At 42.8% G+C, this 9117-nt stretch overlaps 1 pseudogene across 1 annotated transcript; it reads left to right on the top strand.

The window, feature by feature from the left end:
- The first annotated feature begins 461 nt into the window (after nucleotides 1-461).
- Nucleotides 462-8927, top strand: LOC115248168 (excitatory amino acid transporter 1-like; annotated as a pseudogene). The gene is made up of 10 exons (XR_003887149.1): nucleotides 462-575; nucleotides 1045-1235; nucleotides 2640-2777; nucleotides 5527-5730; nucleotides 5864-5906; nucleotides 6190-6458; nucleotides 6534-6766; nucleotides 6876-7070; nucleotides 7159-7293; nucleotides 7413-8927. The product of XR_003887149.1 is annotated as an excitatory amino acid transporter 1-like (transcript).
- Nucleotides 8928-9117: the final 190 nt, after the last annotated feature.

Here is a 9117-nt window from a genome sequence, read left to right on the forward strand (position 1 = left end):
TCTGCAGGTTTTCATGGAAAAAAAGAGCGACATAGTGGGCTGAAGAGCAAAAATAAATAAATATAATAAATAATGCCTTTTTATTTATATTTATTTATTTTAATTTTATTCCTTTAATGAATCTTTCTCTATGACTCTCCAATCCTGCAATAAGTGTGGAAAAAAAACATGTGAATGGAAGACTGAGAAGGACAGAAGAAAACAAGAAGGTTCTTTCTCTTTTTTACTGCTCCAAGAGCTCATTATTCCTCAGTGTCTCTTCTGTCTAAAATGCACCTCCCCTAAATTACTTCACTTTTTTTGTTCCCGCCTTACCTACCCACAAGCCCACACTGTGTGTCTGGCTGTTTTCTCTCCTACTCTAGCACCGCCTCGTGTTCTCTGACTGGCTCTTTTATTCCCCTGTCCCCAGTACGACATCCCTCCTTTCCTTTCTCCTCCTCTCTCTCTCTTTATTCCAGATTGCCTGCTCCAGCCTGTGTACTTTCAGAGAGCCCCTCGGTCACGATTGAGCTTCAGCGCAGGACTTTCCTCAGACCAAACCTGACACACCGCCGCTTAACTGAAACCTCAAGGTAGACAAAAGACCTTTTTGTTTTTGTGATGTTTTTTTTTCTTTTTAACGTCTGCGGCTACATGTGGGGGAGCTTTATCAGTATAGACATGCGTTCCAACAATGTGGGCTGTAGTTGAGCGTACTCAGTAGGAAGACTTCTCATCCTGTCTTCTCAACACACTCGGTTCTCATTACAGTTCAGAGGAAGCAGATCTGTTGAACATGGCGGTTCTTGCATGTCATCACTGCTGATGATCAAGATCTTGGCTTGTTAAATGCATTTTCAATGCGCTCTATAGCAATGGAAACTTAAGAAAACACAGTAGTGACACATGTTACAAATATGAATGGGTGCTTTCGTCAGAACAGTCTGAGGTGATCAGAGCAGGTCAATTCGGATCACTCTTATCTTCCTCCTTCAGCGGCAAACCTTTAACGGCAAACAGAAGGCTGATTGTGCACGTCATCAACCGATGTTACAATTTCAGCTGCAGCTATGACTCAGAACCACGGGGAGAACCCACAGAGGACCGCAGCTGGGGCCCGCCACATCCGAGCCAGGATGCAGACCCAATCGCTGCTGGCTATGAAGAGGGTGCGGAGCATCCGAAAGAATGATGTCAAAGGATTCTTCATACGAATGCTTTCGTGCTCTTCACCATTTCTGCTGTCATTATTGGTGAGTGGCAAAGGACTCTTAAAATTCTTTTTCTTCTTATAATGAAGTTATCACTTTCTCTGGGTGTCTCAATAAATCCCGCAGCCCAGTCCAGGAAATTATTTTAATTAAATGTATAAAATTTTAGATTAAGTTAGCCGGGATCTGACCTGTGTCTTGATGCCATCAACCTCTTATTCCCCCTCAGAAGTCCCCCCCCCCCCACACACACAGAGCTGCAGATGCTCTAGAGTTGCCATAACAAACATGTTTGATTGGGCAGTTCTTTGACTTCCTGCCACCACCCAGGTCCATTGTAGGTGGTTAACTTACCACCTCCAGTGGATAACTTACTACCAGTGGATAACTTACTAAGGGGGTGAATATCTGATATTTGAAATGTAAGACTTTCTGAACAGTTTATTACCCTGAAAATTGTTCCGATATGTAGTAGTACAGGACCCGAACGCAGGCCAGGACACCATGGTGGAGTGGTCAAAACAGTTTTATTTACAGGGAAGGGGAGCACACACTGACGACAGGAAACAGTCCTCCTGGACTGCCGGCGATTAGGAGGCAGCGTCTGCCCCTCACAGGTCCATCGGTGAGTCCCCAACCAGACGCAGTCCCCCTGGACTGCGGGGAACTCGGAACACCGGCAAGTCCCCAACCCGCAGCAGTCCTCCAAGACCAGCGAGGACTCAGGAGTCCGGCGCGACACGCTCACCCCACGAACGTGCCCCGAGACACTGAAGGCAGAGGCAATCCTCCTAGGCTGCAAGGGGAGCAGGAGCGGTCCTCCAGGAGACATGGAACAGGAACAGGAGTGGCCCTCCAGAAAAACCGGAGGCTCGGAATCAGGAGCGGCCCTCCAAGGCAACAGGAACAGGAGCGGTCCTCCAGGGAAACCGGAAGCACGGGAACAGGAGCGACCCTCCAGAAAACGCAGAGCACCAACACACAATAGGGGAAGCGACCAAACAGCTTCACCACAAACAGACACCCTTACAAACACCCACACTAGACAAACAGACACCCTGCCAGGCAGGCACAATCTGCTTAAATCGACAACGAGATTCAAATTGCTGCACCCAATTGTGCGCCCTTTCACCCCCTGCAGGACAAAAACCGACAAAATCCCAGAAACCGCAGCAGGGAAGTTTAATTATTGCGCAATTATTGGTATTCCAAAATGTTATCATTCCGTAATCCAGTTATTCAGACAAGGAAATAGGATCAGAACATCCTGACCCAAACCCAGTTGTTATGAAATGCAGTGTTGGTTTGTTTATAGGATTTCCTTAAAAGGATATTTTTTGCTGAATGTAGATCTCTTATCGCCAGTAATCATGAACTGTCTTATGATTGCGAGCCATTCTTATTAAAGTGTGATTCTTTGCATCCTTCCTGTCCTCCTCACTGCAGGCATCATCCTGGGGTTCGGCCTGCGGAGTTACAACATGTCCTATCGTGATGTGACCTTCTTCTCCTTCCCTGGAGAGCTGCTGATGAGGATGCTCCAGATGCTGGTGCTTCCTCTGCTGGTTTCCAGTCTTATCACAGGTTCGGCTGTTTTGTTTTTATATAAACACATGATAAAACTATTTTTAAAGCCCATCTTTAAGGTACAGCAACGTGCAAAAGAATGCTCGGCACTAGTTTGTGAGCACTTTTTTGTCACGTAATTTTGTTACTCAAATCCTTTCCGTCATAAATAATTACAAGGTTGAAACATTACTCGTGCACATGTGAATAACAGAGAAAGTACAAATTTGTGCAACAACCTGCACACATCCAGCAGTGAACACACTCCAGCCTGGTGGATTTTATTTTTATATCAAATCTCTTCTTTCTGAAATAGACACACGGGCACCCTTAAGGCTTGCAAAGCATTGATTTGTCGTAAACAACATGAGCCATGACCAAAAGAATTCCAGTCTTGCCTCACAGCCTGACACAGAAAATATGGAAAAATTTCAGCTGGATCTGGGTGTTTTGTAGCTGTGTGATTTCTGGGTAGACATGGTATTTTGCGCTCCACTTGATCAACATTAACCTCACAAGTGTCACAACTGTACTGTTTGTTCAGCCTATGCTGTTTGTTGGTTTGGGCCCAGCAGTAGGTATGGTCAATGTTATGTCATGACTCAAGAGACACATATTAAAACTGGTGAATTTGTGACTCTATTAGTTGTTTTTAATGGCTGCCTCCATTTCAGAAGGGCAAAAATCGGAGGCTTCCTGTCATAATCTAAGTATGCACGGAGTTCCCTGACCACTGCTGCTTTGGCTAATCACACCTATCTGGTCTGTGGATGCTTTTGTCTGCAGTCACTGGGCAGCGGAAATCTCAAACAGGCTCAAAATGCCGGTACCAGATAACCAAACACACCAGTGGCAAAGCAAGGAGGCAGCAAGGAGGCAGCACAGTGAAGGGATGACAGAATTAATTCTAATAATAAGTGGCTTTGTGCTGCAGGTTGGCAATAATATTACATCCTCTGACATCATGTCACATGGTTGCAGCACCAACATGTAGAAGACAAGGAAGACAGCTGTTCTCTTCACAAATCATATTAGATCTGAGTGTCAAATGTTTCTTTAGCATGGTGTAGTCTAAAAGAAGTTGTGATTGTTTTCTAAATGTCTATTTTTGTTAGTATTAGAAGTCGTAGCTTAAGATTTAGTCACTGAATAATTTTTTTTTATGACTGAGCAATATCAAACATAATTTAACTATTAATTCAGAAGACCGACATAATCTGATCTGAATTCTCAATCTCTGCTCATATCCAGGATCATTATAGATCTAATAGGATAGCAGGAAGGAACCTGAATATTAACTCAGTTGCTTTAAATGACATATTTAGGGAAACAGGATATATGTGGTCCAAATTATCAGGAAAGTGTTATTAATTCATATTATTTGGGTCATTTAATAGTATATTTTTAGTAAATTAATCATTAAATCAGAAATGGACCTGAATGAAATGTTTCATATCCATGCTTTATTTAGAAAGCATTGCTTGGTGTCTCTGCATTTAGAAATGTGTACTATTTGCCATTCTGGATGTTAAAATGTTCAAATATCTATCAGGGTTTAAAACAGGCAACTATTGCCCAGCAGTGACCGATCCTCCTTCTCTTCACCTTCCTCCCTCACAAGGCGCACGTTTGTATTTGTCGAACATTTCCCAAATGAGGGAGAAGGTCATTCTCCTGACTTTGCTTCATTCTTGGTCCCTTTTCATCCCCTACACAAGGATGAAATTGGGTGAGGCTGTGCCCACCGTTGCCCAGACAACAGACCAGGGTTTATTGGGTGCATGCCTGACTCACTAAGTCAACAGATTTTCCCAGGACCATCAGAAAAAGGAATAGATACAAAGATGCACTCAAAGATATTGAGGCAATAAGAACAGTGCACAAAGAGAGGAAGGGAAAGGGGGCAGCAAGGCTGGTATTAGAGTTGTAAAAAAGGAGGAGGTGATGCAGGTCTTCTAGAGAGCATTAGGATGAAAGAATGCATGATGGAAGGAGGCGAAAAGCATCGGAGGGGCTTGTGGAGATAAGAACAACCTCGAACGTCAACGATATATGTGGCCTCTGTTAAACTCAACGTTAATGCAGCACAGAGGAAAAGACGACACGTGTCTTTGCACAACGCTGCTTGACCGTTTCTGATTGACGTTACACGCGGCGGACATTAGTTACCAAACATCCAGCCTCCTCCTTATTCACACGTGCTACAATGACTCTTTTTTCCTGTCAGGATAAGGTTTCTGTTTCCAAGGGATAGTTTGTGTCACGCATCTGCCTGTTAATCTGTAACTGATGTGTCCGTGTCACTGTTTTCACAACAACCTGCCATAAAACTGGGACACATGCCAGTGTTGTGTAAGAAAGAAAAAACGGATGTGAGAATTCAGTGAGCTCCATTTATTCTTTGTTATGAAATCTGCCCTCCTGTTCTGTTATAACAGAACATATTCTTTGAATGGAGACGTATTTTCTAAGGTTGATCTACATCTGGGTGTTGCAAAGCAGGTGTTAGCTTTCCATTAAGCAAAGGTCAGATTCATTAGGTTTCAAATGCCTCTTTGTTGTCACTGATGGGTGTGATCCACATCTAACTGCAGCTTTTTCCAGAAAACGTTTATATAGTTTTCAGATAATAGCTTCCCCCCCCCAATTTATTTGAAGAATTCCTTCATAATCTCAACGTAATTAAACAGGTCCAATTACTGGAAGTATTAACATCCTCCTCATATGTGGATGAATAAAGAAGTATTGTGTGCTGGGACTTTTACAGGTGTGGCAGCTCTGGACAGCCGGGCTTCCGGAAAAATGGGAATGAGAGCGGTGATCTACTACACCACCACCACTATCATCGCCGTGACCATCGGTATCGTCATGGTCCTCGCCATTCACCCAGGCAGAGGAATTAAGGACGAGTTTTCCAAGACGCAGAGATAGAGCAGGTCAGCCCGGCTGATGCATTCCTGGATCTTATCAGGTAAGTGGACACAACTTTCCAGGCATACTGACATTAGTCAGTCAAGAAATTCCCCGATTCCCAGTGTTCTGTGTTCATGAATCATTTATTATTACCCGCTACTATCACGTATCTGTGTAATTTTGTGTTTTAGGAACATGTTTCCTCCCAACCTCGTAGAGGCCTGCACCAAACAGGTACCACTTCTCTGCCCTCTCTTTTTTTCTAATTTTGATACATTAATGGCTTTAGAGCAAATTTTACTCACAGGCCCACCTCCTTCATAGTATTTAGAATCCCTCACAATAATCCACTTAATCCGTAGTGAGATGATGTTAATGTTAAATATTCACGCAGATGCAAGCTTCAGGTTTAACAGACATTGAGATTTAATCTGCCGGCAATGCAAAGATGACAAAAAGGATGATATTATTAACCGCCCTTATGTTACTGTCCATTTTCTTGTTTTGAAAAACATAGTATAAGACCCAGTATGGCAAGAGGATAGTCCATGTGAGGATGACAGTGAATGACACGATATTCACACTCAATGGTAGCCAGGAGATAACCCGAGAGGAGACAGTCCCAGTTCCAGGATCAGTTAATGGAGTCAATGCACTTGGTCTGGTGGTGTTCTCCCTCTGCTTTGGTTTGATCATAGGAAGCATGAGGGAACAGGGACAGCCCCTCAGGGACTTCTTTGACTGTCTCAATGAAGCGATCATGAGGCTGGTCGCGATAATCATGTGGTAAGTACCAGGATGGGTGGACCATAGGGGAAGAATGACATTTCCATATCAACGGTGAGCCCCTCTGATCCTCAGGTACGCACCTATCGGCATCCTGTTTCTGATTGCCGGTAAGATTGTGGAGATGGATGACATCACAGCTATGGGGAGCCAGTTGGGAATGTACACGTCACAGTCATTTGTGGCCTGCTTGTCCACGCCACCATCGTCCTGCCACTGCTCTACTTCATCATCACCAGAAAAAACCCATTTGTTTTCATTGCTGGGCTGCTGCAGGCACTCGTGACTGCGCTGGGCACGTCCTCCAGGTATGCCAGTGTGCAAAGAGAAAAAGAGATTTGATGGTTTTTCTACAAAATTTACTTATGTTTCTTACTCCTTTGTGGCCCACTTTCCTTCACCTTGGTCCCTCCTCAGTTCTGCCACTTTACCCATCACTTTTAAATGCTTAGAGGAAAACAACAAGGTGGACAAGAGGGTGACCCGCTTTGTGCTTCCTGTTGGTGCCACCATAAACATGGATGGCACAGCTCTCTATGAAGCCCTCGCTGCCATCTTTATCGCTCAGGTCAATGACTATGACCTCAACTTTGGACAGATCCTCACCATCAGGTATGCATTAAAAACCTTCCAAAGTCAAAGCTGCAATGTTCCTCGCTGTCGTCATAAACTCCACACCGTCTCCTTCTCCACTCCTCAGTATCACAGCCACAGCCGCTAGTATCGGAGCGGCGGGAATCCCTCAAGCTGGATTGGTCACCATGATCATAGTGCTGACATCCGTAGGCCTGCCAACTGATGACATCACCCTGATCATTGCAGTTGATTGGTTCCTGTAAGTGTTAAAGATTGAAAAATGTCATATGTTTGCAATATATTTATTATTGCGGATGCTTGCTTTCCTGCCTTACTTCTCTCACGCTATGCCTTGGACCCCTCTCTGCCTCACCTCAGGGACCGCTTCCGCACCGTCACAAATGTTCTCGGAGACTCCATCGGGGCGGGCATCGTCGAACACTTGTCCCGCCACGAGTTGCTGAAAAATGACCCTGAGATATGCAGCTCTGTGGTGGAGGAAGCGCCGAAGAAGTCATATAACCTCGTCTGCCAGGAGAACGTGCATGAGAACCAGGCTTGTCCTGACACCGAGACAAAGATGTAGGAGACCTGGCTGTGAACTATCCTCTGAATACACGATTCATACTTGTAAAGATTTCAGTTGAGCTCTCCTCAATTTGTAAATCTTGATCATACAAGCTTGCTGGCTCAAAGTAAAGGTCAATTCCAGAAGACATCATTTTGTCCAATATGAGTTTATTTAGGTTTGGAATTTGCTCACTTGAAATTCCTCAAATCTGGAAAAAAACATTTGCTTTCTCTTTAACAATTCTGTTGTTGGTTACTGTGTGTCTGTTATAGCACTGGTGGTGACTTTTTTTTTTTTTTATTTTTTTGCTTTTGCTGTTAGATCCCAAAGAGGTCTCTGATGCCATGTCACATCCACTCTCAAACATGTGATTACTCACGTCCTCCACTAGGGGAGAGCAGAGCTGTGGAAACGAACGCTGCTGCGGAGCAGACCTGCTCCGCTTTCACTGGGTTTTGTTGTACAAAAAAGTGTAAAAATTGAGCATACTGCCCAGTTTTTTTGGATATGGGGACTGCACATGTGCAAAATTCTTCGGTTTTAATTTCTTGGTGTTTGGACTCAGAAATGATTGTCATTATGTCTTTTGTGTTGATTTCAGCCAGAGATCTGAACCCTAAAACAATTAGACAGAAGTCAACCTACACAGACGCAAACAGAAAACATAAATAGAAGTCATTAGACAGTAGATAAAAAAAGTCACCAAAATATCATTTTTTAAAAGGTTAGCTTGAAAGAAATGAACACCATCAATAACCAAATTAAGTGCCAAAACTTTTAATATGGGTGCAGAAGCATGTATGGATGCTGATTAAATCGCTGTTTCCCTTTAAATGTACAGGTGTTTCCTTTTTAAGGATTTACAGGATTTTAAGTTGACAGTGAAGAACTCTGGTTGGTCGTTAAAAAGATAACAGCATTAAAGCCTCACACCCATTTGTTTGTACAGCCAGTTCATGGGTTTTAATATCAACTTGTAGTCTAGTTTTTGAGTGAATATGGTGGCGAAGTGTAATATTTGCATACAAAAATGGAAAATGTAAAAAAACAAAAAACATATAGATACATTTGAATATTAGCCATAGATTTTTAAACTGTACTTGTTTAATTGAAGATTTCAAAATGTTCTAATCATATATCTATGGAATGTAAATGTATTAAAATCTGCACGATTCCCCCATTTTACGGTACTTTTTTTTTTCATACAAAAGAGAATCCTTGTTTATAATTACTAATGCATCTCTTGTTTTTTTTATACCGTGATGTTTTTTTTACATACATATGCACACACACTTTTTTCTTAATAAAAGCTGAAATCAGTATTTGTACCTTTCATTTTAGTGTATTTCTGTACACATAATCTCCAATATTTATAAAATGCTCCAAAAACAATGTGTTGGAGAAATACTGAGTATTATGGCGGGTCTGTATGAGCACCGTTTCCAAGGTAACATGGTTTGGCATAAATAAAGCCAGCACTTTCTTCACTTCCAACAAATTTCTGAATAGAAA

Source organism: Takifugu rubripes, unplaced genomic scaffold (genome assembly GCF_901000725.2).
Source record: "Takifugu rubripes unplaced genomic scaffold, fTakRub1.2, whole genome shotgun sequence".
NCBI lineage: Eukaryota > Metazoa > Chordata > Actinopteri > Tetraodontiformes > Tetraodontidae > Takifugu > Takifugu rubripes.